A 12,705-nucleotide genomic window follows, 5' to 3' on the forward strand; every position below is an offset into this window, starting at 1 on the left:
TCATCATCTGTAATTTTTTCTTATGTAAAAGTAATAGCGGTATTATTTGGAATAATAGTTATGTAGATGTTATTATATATATACAGTGGGGCAAAAAAGTATTTAGTCAGTCAGCAATAGTGCAAGTTCCACCACTTAAAAAGATGAGAGGCGTCTGTAATTTACATCATAGGTAGACCTCAACTATGGGAGACAAACTGAGAAAAAAAATCCAGAAAATCACATTGTCTGGTTTTTTATCATTTTATTTGCATATTATGGTGGAAAATAAGTATTTGGTCAGAAACAAAATTTCATCTCAATACTTTGTAATCTGTCCTTTGTTGGCAATGACAGAGGTCAAACGTTTTCTGTAAGTCTTCACAAGGTTGCCACACACTGTTGTTGGTATGTTGGCCCATTCCTCCATGCAGATCTCCTCTAGAGCAGTGATGTTTTTGGCTTTTCGCTTGGCAACACGGACTTTCAACTCCCTCCAAAGGTTTTCTATAGGGTTGAGATCTGGAGACTGGCTAGGCCACTCCAGGACCTTGAAATGCTTCTTACGAAGCCACTCCTTCGTTGCCCTGGCGGTGTGCTTTGGATCATTGTCATGTTGAAAGACCCAGCCACGTTTCATCTTCAATGCCCTTGCTGATGGAAGGAGGTTTGCACTCAAAATCTCACGATACATGGCCCCATTCATTCTTTCATGTACCCGGATCAGTCGTCCTGGCCCCTTTGCAGAGAAACAGCCCCAAAGCATGATGTTTCCACCACCATGCTTTACAGTAGGTATGGTGTTTGATGGATGCAACTCAGTATTCTTTTTCCTCCAAACATGACAAGTTGTGTTTCTACCAAACAGTTCCAGTTTGGTTTCATCAGACCATAGGACATTCTCCCAAAACTCCTCTGGATCATCCAAATGCTCTCTAGCAAACTTCAGACGGGCCCGGACATGTACTGGCTTAAGCAGTGGGACACGTCTGGCACTGCAGGATCTGAGTCCATGGTGGCGTAGTGTGTTACTTATGGTAGGCCTTGTTACATTGGTCCCAGCTCTCTGTAGTTCATTCACTAGGTCCCCCCGCATGGTTCTGGGATTTTTGCTCACCGTTCTTGTGATCATTCTGACCCCACGGGGTGGGATTTTGCGTGGAGCCCCAGATCGAGGGAGATTATCAGTGGTCTTGAATGTCTTTCATTTTCTAATTATTGCTCCCACTGTTGATTTCTTCACTCCAAGCTGGTTGGCTATTGCAGATTCAGTCTTCCCAGCCTGGTGCAGGGCTACAATTTTGTTTCTGGTGTCCTTTGACAGCTCTTTGGTCTTCACCATAGTGGAGTTTGGAGTCAGACTGTTTGAGGGTGTGCACAGGTGTCTTTTTATACTGATAACAAGTTTAAACAGGTGCCATTACTACAGGTAATGAGTGGAGGAAAGAGGAGACTCTTAAAGAAGAAGTTACAGGTCTGTGAGAGCCAGAAATCTTGATTTTGTTTCTGACCAAATACTTATTTTCCACCATAATATGCAAATAAAATGATAAAAAAACAGACAATGTGACTTTCTGGATTTTTTTTTCTCAGTTTGTCTCCCATAGTTGAGGTCTAACTATGATGTAAATTACAGACGCCTCTCATCTGTTTAAGTGGTGGAACTTGCACTATTGCTGACTGACTAAATACTTTTTTGCCCCGCTGTATATATATATATATATATATATATATATATATATATATATATATATATATATATATATATATATATATATATATATATATACAGTATATATATATATATATATATATATATATATATATATTTATCTTTTTTTTACCGGCCTTTGGCCTGATTCCAAGCCATGGTGACCTAATGGATAACCATAGGTAAGACTGGGAAGGGGTCATAAATATTGGCCCTCCCCAGCTTAAAAATAGCAGCCCACAATCACCCAGAAAAAGTGAATCCGTTAAATTTGATAATTCTGGTGCTTTGCCTGGCTCTTCCCACTTTTCCTGGTGTGTTGGCAAGTGGGGTAATAGTTTTGGGGTTGATGTCAGCTGTTTTATGTCCTCTGAAACCAATCTGAGGGATTAGCAATGGAGAGGCGTCTATCAGACACCATGATTACTAAACATGTTACCAAAAGTAAAAAAGACACATGTAGAAAAAAGACCTTTAATTGAAAAATCACTACAATAATCTTCTTTTACCCATATTCCATAACTCTGTGGGAAGATCAATCCTGTGCAAGCCTAGAAAAGCCCACCAGGGTCTTCTCCACCATTATCTTGATAGTATCAAGCCATCAGCCTGCTGGTTTTCCTCTTTGCCTTGTCCCGCCTATTCTTCTGATAATGATGTCCTTCTCCAGTGATTTCTCTCTTCATATGATGTGTCCAAAGTAGGAAAGTCATAGCTTGGTGATCCTTGCTTCGAGAAAAATGTCTGGATTGATTTGCTTGTTCTTCATGCTATCCATGGTATTGATAACGTCCTTCTCCTGCACCACATTTCGAAGGCGGTGATTCTTCTTCTGTCTATGTGTATATATATTTTTCTTTTACGTTGTAGGAGGTACAGTATATAGAAAGACATATCCATCAAGACTCGTTCCCTTGATCATTTAACAAATATAATTTATGCATTTCTTCCCTTCACAATTCGCTCACGGCTTTTTCTAAAATAAACATTTTTGAAAACCTCATCCAACATGAGGGTCTATTCACACAAGGAATCCTATTATTGCTAATGCTTCATCCCATGGACAGAGACAAAAATGTAATTTGTAGAAGGCATATGAAAGATACGTAAAGAGGTTATCCACCACTTTAACATTGATGACCTATCAGTGTCTGATCGGTGGGGGTGCGACACTCGGCACCACCGTCCATCAGCTGTCCTAGATGCTGGCGGCTGCAGGAAGTGCTCAGGTATGGATCTGGTCTATCTACTGACAGTGGCTATGGCCAGGTACCGCACATCTGCCCCAAATGGATTTGAACATTCCATAACTGAGCACTTCCAGCAGCCGCTGGCACCTACAACAGCTGATCAGTGTGGGGGTGCCGGGTGTTGCACCCCAAGAGATCAGATATTGATGACCTATCTTTAGTAGTGATGAGCGAACCCGAACAGTAAAGTTTGAGGTCAGTGCATGGGCCCAGATCACAGACTTCACCAGGAAATCAGTGGTAGTGTTCAGGTTCTGCAGCACAGCCAATCAACAAGGTTTTACGTTATGGGCACTTCCGGCTCAATCACAGCCATGTCAAGTATTGGCATAGCTGTGATAGGCCGGCGCAATATGTAAAAAAAAATAAATAAATAATCAAAAAGACGTGAGGTCTCCCCTATTCTTCATAATCAGTGCAGTTACAGCTGACAGCTGCAGGATGCAATCCTCAGCTGTCAGCTTTACCTTAACTGGTTAGCAAAAATAGATGGATCCACGCACCACTTTTAAAATTATTTTTATTAATCAGCCAAGCTAAAGCAGACAGTTGGGGGCTGGTGTTCTCAGACTGGGAAGGGGTCATAAATATTGGCCCTCCCCAGCTTAAAAATAGCAGCCCACAGCCACCCAGAAAAAGTGAATCCATTAAATTTGATAATTCTGGTGCTTTGCCTGGCTCTTCCCACTTTTCCTGGTGTGTTGGCAAGTGGGGTAATAGTTTTGGGGTTGATGTCAGCTGTTTTATGTCCTCTGAAACCAATCTGAGGGATTAGCAATGGAAAGGCGTCTATCAGACACCATGATTACTAAACGTTACCAAAAGTAAAAAAGACACAAGTAGAAAAAAGCACACCAAAAACAGGCAGAGATGCTTACCTGTCTGAATAGGCCTCAATACAAATGCACAAGCAGGGTGCAGCGGACCCAAATAAAATAGCAAATGCACAGGTGCAATACCTAATGAAACAGCCAGCCTTCAATCAGGGATTGGCCGTGTGGTACACCAATGCACTAAGATAAAAACTGTATGTTTATCAGACACCATGATTACTAAACGTTACCAAAAGTAAAAAAGACACAAGTAGAAAAAAGACCTTTAATTGAAAAAAACACTACAATAATCTTCTTTTACCCATTTATTAATGTAAAAATCAAATTTATACTCCCCTGTCTGCAATATTCCATTATACTGTTGTCCCAGCTATGCTACATCTGGATGCAACCGTTCAGCGCATCAACCAGGTCATACTGAGCTGAGTGTGAGAACATGGCAGTGCATGACAGGTGGTGAAGTCATTAACGTTACCGCCGGTCTCACGTAGCCGCATTCCCACACTCAGCTCAGTGTGTCCTCCTGGATGCTGGGCTCAGTGGTCGCATTACTATGTCACCGCTCAGCCATGCATCCACATGTAGCAGACTTTGAGCTCGTCATGGCACATATCGATTATCGGCAGACAGGTGTGAAATATCTTTTTATCTTAATAAATCGGTAAAAGAGGGCTATTGTGTAACAACTCTGCTGGCATCACGGCATGGCCTCGCATCTCTCACACTATCTTACCCACTGCTCCAGGTCATGATGTGGTTTCTGTTTCATGCCAGCTCCATGTTCTGTGTCTCTGCTCTCTGCATTCTTCCTGGCTGTGTGTGTATAGGGGGGCGGCACCTGAACTCTCTGGTTCTTATAGGAATCAGGTGCATCTGTTTAATCTGTTCCTGACCAATTGCCAGGAGGCCTCCAGTATATAGTGCAGCTCCACCCAGTGGACTGGGCCTGTGCAATGTGTTAGCTCAGTTTGTGTTTAGCTGCTGAGTTTGCCAGGCCTTGCTCTGAGTTACTCCCTCTCTGGAGGCTTTTCTCTGTGCTATTGCCTTGGTCTTGTTGTCCACCCTCCAGGAGGCAGTATATCCTGGTCCTTATGTCTTTGTCCTTGTTTCTTGTCTTGTTCCTTTTCCTTGTCTGAACTTAGTCTTATCTCGGTCTCCTTGTCTGTGGCTTCCTTCCCTGCTGTGTCTTTCCTCGTGTTCTCAGTCTGCTTACACTCCGCACTCTTGCGGTTCTGCCTGCTCTGTACCTTTGTGGCTTTACCTCTGCTCCGCACTTCTGCGGTTCTGCTCCTTTCTACTCTGCTTAGCTTCTGTAGCTGTCGTAATCCCTTGCTGCAGCTCCTCTCCGTATTCTTTGCGGTTTTGCTCTGCTTAGCTTTAGTTGCTACACTTTCTCTTGCTGCTCAACCATTCCTAGCCGCAGCCTTGCGGTTCTCTTCCTGTGTGAACAGGTCCCAACCTGTTTCTTCATTCTCCTTTCCTTCTGGCTTGTTTCCGTACCTACATCTCCTGTGTGAACAGGCCCCAACCTGTTCTTTCATTCCTCATTCCTTTCTGCTTGTTTCCTTTCCTGCACTTCTTGTGTGAACAGGTCCCTACCTGTTCCTTCATATTTCATATCCGTTCCTGCACCTCCAGTGTGAACAGGTCCCTACCTGTTCCTTCATAAACCACATCAACCAGTCCTGTGTTCTCTGCCGTGCCTTCCAATCCAGTGTTCCTGCCAGTCCTGCCGTTCCTGCCATGCCTTCCAGTCCTGTGTTCCTCCCGTCCTAGCCAGTCCTGTGTTTCCTGCCGTTCCTGCCAGTCCTGTGTTCCTGCCAGCCCTGTGTTCTCTGCCGTGTCTCTGCCAGCCCTGTGTTCTCTACCGTGTCTCTGCCAGCCCTGTGTCTCAGCCGTGCCAGCCTACTCGTCTGAGTTTCAGCCGTGCTCTCTGCCAGTCCTGCCTGATGCCCGCACCTGTCCTAGTGTTCCTGTCTCCCAAGTGGGATCAGCAGCCACAGTCAGACACCACCCTGGAGTAGCACCTGGCAGCTGCACAAGCCTGACCTCACCATCAGAGGCTCCAGTGAAAACCCAGGCAGCTGTCATAGTCACGCCCCTTCCAGGGTAGTCTGGTTTGTGGCACAGTGGGGCCACAACCCCCCCGAGCTCATGCCCACCAGTCAGGGCGTGGGCGTGACATATTGTAAGGGAATATTTTGTTCAATTAAAGGACTTTTTTCTGTGTGCCTTTATTAATTTTCACTATAGGGTTGCTGGTCAGATATATATCTTTGTACTGTGTTAGCCAGTAGATAGAAAAATATTTAGAATTGAGAGTCCTCAGTGGTTGATACATTTGTGGTTGACTACTCGAAAGCTTGCAATTTGTTACCATCTTTTCAATTAGCCATTAAAAGGTATCAACCACTACAGGGTTAGTGATTCAGGTGTCTTATAGACACCTCTTCATTACTAGCCCCTGGGCTTGATGCCAATGGACATAATACAGCTGACATCAACCCCAAAACAACTACCCCATTTGCAAGAGCATCAGGGCAAGTGGGAAGAGCTGAGGCTAAGGGCCAGAATTAGTGCATCTAATGGATGGGCAATTTCTGGGGAGGCTGACAACAGGTGTCTTTAGTCTGGGAGTAGGCCAATATCCTTGGCTCTTCCCAGCCTATTAATATCAGCCCGCAGATGTCTGTTTAGCCTCTGCTGGTTATTAAATATAGGGAGGGGTTCCCCCATTTTAATAATAATTAAAGGCTATGCAGGCAGCTGTGAGCTGATATTAATAGTCTGGAAAGGTTCATGGATATTGGCCCCTTCCCAGAATAATAACACTCGTCTTCCGCTGTTGGCTTTCCCACAGCTGGATAGGAAAATTAAGTATGATTCCTCACCATTTTTTAAAATTAATTAATCTGTCACACCTTTGCTTTTAATCTATTTCTATAGGCATATACAATGTGTTCCAAATTATTATGCACAAAGAGTTTAGGAGTGATAAGGTTAGAATTTTTTTGTTTGTCATTTAAACTCATTGCTGGTGATGTGTCTCAGGGCTCTTTATATCACTGAAAGCAATTGCAGATACCTGTGCAAATTAGTTTGGCAGGTGTGTCCAAACAAAGGCAAGACTACATAAGAAGGCTGTTCCACATTATTAAGCAGCCTACATTTTTTGCCAAAATGGGAAAGAAAAAGGACGTGTTGGCTGCTGAGAAGCAACAAGTTGTGGAGTATTTAGGTCAAGGCATGACTACAATCAACATTGCCAAGACACTTCATCGTCATCATTGCACAATCAAGAAGTATATAGCTGATTCCCAGCACACACGTGTGCGTGCTGATAAGGAAAAATTGAGGACTCTTTCCAACAGGCAATTGCGTAAGGTTAAAAGAGCAGCTGCAAAAATGCCTTGTCATAGCAGCAGACAAGTTTTTGAAGATGCTGGTGCCTCCAATGTCCCCAGAACAACAAGATGCAGGGTCCTTCAGAGGTTTGCAGCTGTGCGTAAGCCATCCTGTCAACCACCTCTATCCACTGCACACAAGCAGAAACGGCTCCAGTGGGCCAAACGATACATGAAGACTGACTTCTAAACTGTTTTGTTCACCGATGAGTGCCGTGCAACGCTCGATGGTCCAGATGGATGGAGTGGAGGATGGCTGGTTGATGGACACCCCATGAAAACACGGCTAAGGCGCCCACAAGGAGGAGGTGAAGTAATGTTTTGGGCTGGAATCATGGGGAGAGAGATTGTCGGCCCCTTTATGATCCCTGAAGGGGTAAAGATGAACTCCATAATCTATGTGGAGTTTCTAAAACAACACTTCCTGCCATGGTTCAAGAGGAAGAACCGTGCTTTCCGCAGCAAGATAATTTTCATGCATGATAATGCACCGTCTCATGCTGCAAAAAACACATCTGCATCTCTGGCTGCTATGGGCATAAAAGAGGACAAACTTATGGGGTGGCCACCATCTTCCCCTGACCTCAACCCCATTGAGAACCTCTGGAGCATCATCAAAAGGAGTGTCTATGATGGCGGGAGGCAGCTCACATCTAAGCAAAAGCTCTGGGAGGGGATTCTGTCCACATGCAAAACAATTGAAGCAGAAACCATCCAAAACCTGACAAATTCAATGTACGAGAGCGTTCAGAAGCTTCTTTCCAACAAGGGGTCCTATGTGCACATGTAACATCACCTAGAATAAAGTTTTCACTTGAAAACTGTTTGATTTCATTTTGTAATAAGCTGATAATGCTTAGAACTTCACAATTGGCCATTTTTTTGTTCAAAATAATAAAGAAGGTTGAAAACTCTGCTGTGCAAAATAATTTGGAACATGCATTTTGAGCGTTTTTTTTTTTTTTTTTAAAGATACTGTTTTCATAGGCAGTTTGTTCCAAAACATTGCAATTATACTAGAATAGTAGATGACTGGAAAATAACAATGACTGCAATTCAGATAGGTAATTTAGAGAAAATAGGAGGAAATATTATTTGCATAATAATTTGGAACACAGTGTAGGTAATAGACTGGTTAAACTATTCTTACCTTTATGCCTCATAGCTGCGGTGTGGATGTTGAGAAATCTATTTTTATTGTTTTATGTTATGATTTCCTCTAGGCTCCCAGGCGTGTGGTGCCTGGAAGAAACCCCTGCCTCCCCTACATTACAACAACACCCTCCCACGTGCATCACACTGACCTGTGACGTGCAGCTGCGGTTCCACAATCCTGCGCATGCGCCGTGCACTCGCACGATTATGGGTGCCTTATCCGCCCTACTATGGGCAGTGTCTTCATCCTGCTTCTGCGCAGGAAAGTCACTGCGCAGTAACAAAGACTTGCCGACGCCTGTGCAGAAGCAGAAAGAAGACCGTAATAGGTTAAAAGCATCCAGGGGGTGACAGATTCCATTTTAGTATGTTCTTAAGTGTGATTTTAAAATTAGACAAATTGTCTTGAGCTGAAAATGCTTTATATATTTTGCCCAAATTTTCTATGGCGGTGATTCCTAAAGAGCATTTTTACTGCAGCAGGAACGTGATGATGGTATCGAGGTTTCTTGATGGAACAAGATTACATCCCTACCAACAGACCTGCACACGTTCCCTGGGGAGTGAAATAATCACAGCCTCACCTGATATCTCTTTTGTATTTTTTTTTAACAATTTCCCTATTACCAAAACTGAGTGACCTAAAAATGTTAGGTACACATTCAAGAAACAGCAGAGACAACAGGCTAAAGTTTTGGTAACGTCAGTACATTCATTAAATTAGGTCTTGGATAGACACACGCGTGACATTGCTCTGGGACTACTAATCAGGCAGGGAGGTGACCATCTGATGACCACAGAATGCGAAAGTGGTTGGTGGACCAGAAACCTGCAAATAGATTCTCTCATTTCCAGTTAGAGCTGAAACATAAGAAATTAGACCCAATTGGTAAGTGATTGCTTCAAATCCACCTACAAACGCAGTTGTCTTCTACTGCACCTTTCAGGGTTTTGCATCAAAACCTGTACCTACGAGGAAACCGTTGGCAGTCTGGTGGACTATTCAGGACCCACTTCCACACTGTATTCTTCTATTTGGTTTTTGACCCATCATGTAAACCACTGTACCGACGAGCTTTGCTGTATGTCAATAATTTGTAGTTTTTGATATATTTGTTAAAAATGCAGAAAAGTATAAACCATATAAAAATATTGATTACTATCCAATATTGTCCAAAAAGATGAGTATAAGCTATTCTCACTGCTGCATAAGGGCACTAAAGGGGCATTGCTAGTATATAGGTGGGGGTAATAACGGGCACTTTTAGGCATCTTTCATATGTAGGGCACTAGAGGTCCTATTACCATACAGGGGCACTAACTTGGTACTAGCAATGCCAATGGGCATTTTTACTGTATAGAGGAGCACTGAGGGGATATTACTGTATTATTCTGAGGAGGGAATAAGTAGCAACAATCATCACTCCATGTGGGCACACAGAGAGCAATATGAAAGTGTAAAGAGCATAAAGGGGCAATATTAGCATGTAGGATGAAGTTGAGCTCTGTTGATGTTAGTTTCATGCCTCGGTTTCGGGATTTGATCCGATGACCTCTTGCTGCGTGGTTGGTTTAACTTTCTGCTGAGCCACAGCCAGTTTTGTCTCTGTCCAACTGTTAATGGTTCTTTTGTCTTTTCATTCCTTTCTTTGGTTTTCTTCTATTCACATGTTTTTCACTTTCCTTTGTGTCCCGTTACTTATTGGGGGACCATTATGCTCACCTGCCGTCGTTGGTGGCTGTATTTTAAGACAGATGGTGTTTGGAGATCCAGCTCCGCAGCTAGGGATTATCTTCCCTGTTGCTTTTCCTATGGTTTGTTTTTGTGTCTTCCTCCTCAGTACCATGCATGCGAGGTTCTCCATATATTATTTTTGTTATGTGGCTTTTCTATTTTTCTTCTGTATTTCCTGTGTGTCTGTGTGAACATATTCATAGGCCTGTTCCTTTTTTTTCTATTTGTTAGTGTAATTTATACAGCCCGTATTGGTGTGGCACCATTGTTGCAGCAGTAGGATACTCTTATAGGGGGCAACAGGATGGAAACTTTGTGTATAACTGTAGGGAGGGTTTTGGTAAAGGAAAGAGCTAAAAATCTAATGGTAGTGTGGGTTGGATGGAGAAATTAAAAAATTCTAACATATAAGTGATGTAACATTACTGTTACACAGGTAGAGGTGTTATCAGCTACAGCCCAGTTCATCGTGTAGTGGCCTTTGCTGAGATCTTCAGCTCAGCTTCTATTAATTGAAAACATTGTTGATCATGACCACTACTTATCACATTGAGCCTCACTGTTCCAGCTTGATGTACTGCTTACATCTGAGGGCACAAGTGCTGAAACAGCTGATGGTAGGTGTACCCCATGTTGGCATATCTCATATTGGTCATCATCAATATCAAAAGGTTGGCCAACATCTTTAATGTGATCCATGAGGAAATTGTGTCCATGACTGAATTACTTGTGTAGCTGTAGCTAGGAAATGTTCATTCCTTAAAGGGAACCTGTCACCCCCAAAATCGAAGGTGAGCTAAGCCCACCGGCATCAAGGGCTTATCTACAGCATTCTGTAATGCATTCCGTAATGCTGTAGATAAGCCCCCGATGTATCCTGAAAGATGAGAAAAAGAGGTTAGATTATACTCACCTGGGCGGGCGGTCCTATCCGATGGGCGTCGTGGTCCGGACCAGGGCCTCCCATCTTCATAAGATGACATCCTCTTCTTATCTTCACGATGCGGCTTCGGCGCAGGCGTACTTTATCTCCCTGTTGAGGGCAGAGCAAAGTACTGCAGTGCGCAGGCGTCGGGCCTCTCTGTCCCTTCCCGTCAAACACAGGAATCCAGCGACGTATCCTGAATATGCCCGGAAGGATTTTAAAGTCTGGGAAAACCTCTCTCTCTCGTCTCCCCGGAAATTTCTCCATTGAAATTCAGGCAACAATGCATCCATCAAAACACTGGATGCTTTACACACGTTTTTAACTATTTTCATGACATCAGTCCATATGTCACAACAACGCATTACGACGCCCACCAGCAGACGGAAGTGTGAAAGAAGCCTAAGATGCAGAGGGGTGCGGGGAGAGAGGAGAGTATATTAATTTAGCATATAGACCATGTGTCATGTATTAAGTCAGTTCATAAGGGAAAACTCAGAAACATACTGAAATACTCACCAAAATTACCAGAATCCCCATACAATCTAATATATAATTACCATGTAATGTCTTCACACCCTGTTACATCCAGATGTGTCGGGATCCCAGAATTCCAAGCTGCAGAAGTTCACCGACCACCATATTGGGACACCAAAGTGATGGGTGTCTCAATATGGAAACTGCTGTTGGTACCAGCCTCTTGCGCACTACCACCAGTGGAACACCATTGCACCACTTGTATGCACACACACACACTGTATACGCTGTACGCACCACGCACAAACACACTGTATATGATGTACGCAGCACACACGCACACACTGTATATGCCGTACGCAGCCTCTTGCACGGTACCACCATTGGAACACCATTATGAATGCCGCTGCCGGGATCAGCCGAATGATTCACTGACTGACGCCATCTTTGTACAGGAGGAGCGCATGCACAGATGTTATCTGACCACCACTATCTGTCTGCACAAAGATGGCAGCAGTCTGATTTACTGCACCTGCGCAAATTCTGCGCAGGCACAGTGAATCATTCGGCTGATCTCGGCGGCAGATGCGCGACGTGTCTACGTCTACAGGCAGAGGAAGCCGCTCACATTAAAGGGGTTTTCCCAAGAACGAAAGTTCATTTTAAAAATTGTGTCTGACTGTGTACGGAGCATAACACATCTCCTGGGCAGGGGAGGAAGCAAAAGACAATACTGATATTACAGCAGTGGATCACAGAGGATTCATTTTGTGAATTGTGAGGTAAAATATTTCACTGACTGTTTTTAACCAATATTTTACCTCACAAAACGTATCCTCTGTGATCTCCTGCTATAATGTCAGTATTGTCTTTTGCTTCCTCCCCTGCCCAGCTGGATAGCACATGGGGTAGACAGGTCAAAGAAGAGAGCACAGACGGGAGAAGTCAGCACATGGGGAAAGAGAGAGTGGATAGGTGGGTGAGCACATGGGGGGAGAGATTCTCAACGCTGCAAAGCCTGCCCCCATCGTGACATTACCGAACGCTCGATGCGATAGCACCGCGCCTCCATCTAGTTAAATTATAAAACAGAAACAAAAAAAGGCAGGGAGAGAAAATAGGTCTACAAATGGGAGAGGGGGACTTGGTTGACCGGTGTTACTGCCGATGTTGGGGATGCAAAGCCAGTAGTTACATCGAAAGGATTAAATCATTTACAAGTGCTTCTACCGGTGA

The sequence above is a fragment of the Ranitomeya variabilis genome, chromosome 3, assembly GCF_051348905.1.
Source record: "Ranitomeya variabilis isolate aRanVar5 chromosome 3, aRanVar5.hap1, whole genome shotgun sequence".
Lineage (NCBI taxonomy): Eukaryota > Metazoa > Chordata > Amphibia > Anura > Dendrobatidae > Ranitomeya > Ranitomeya variabilis.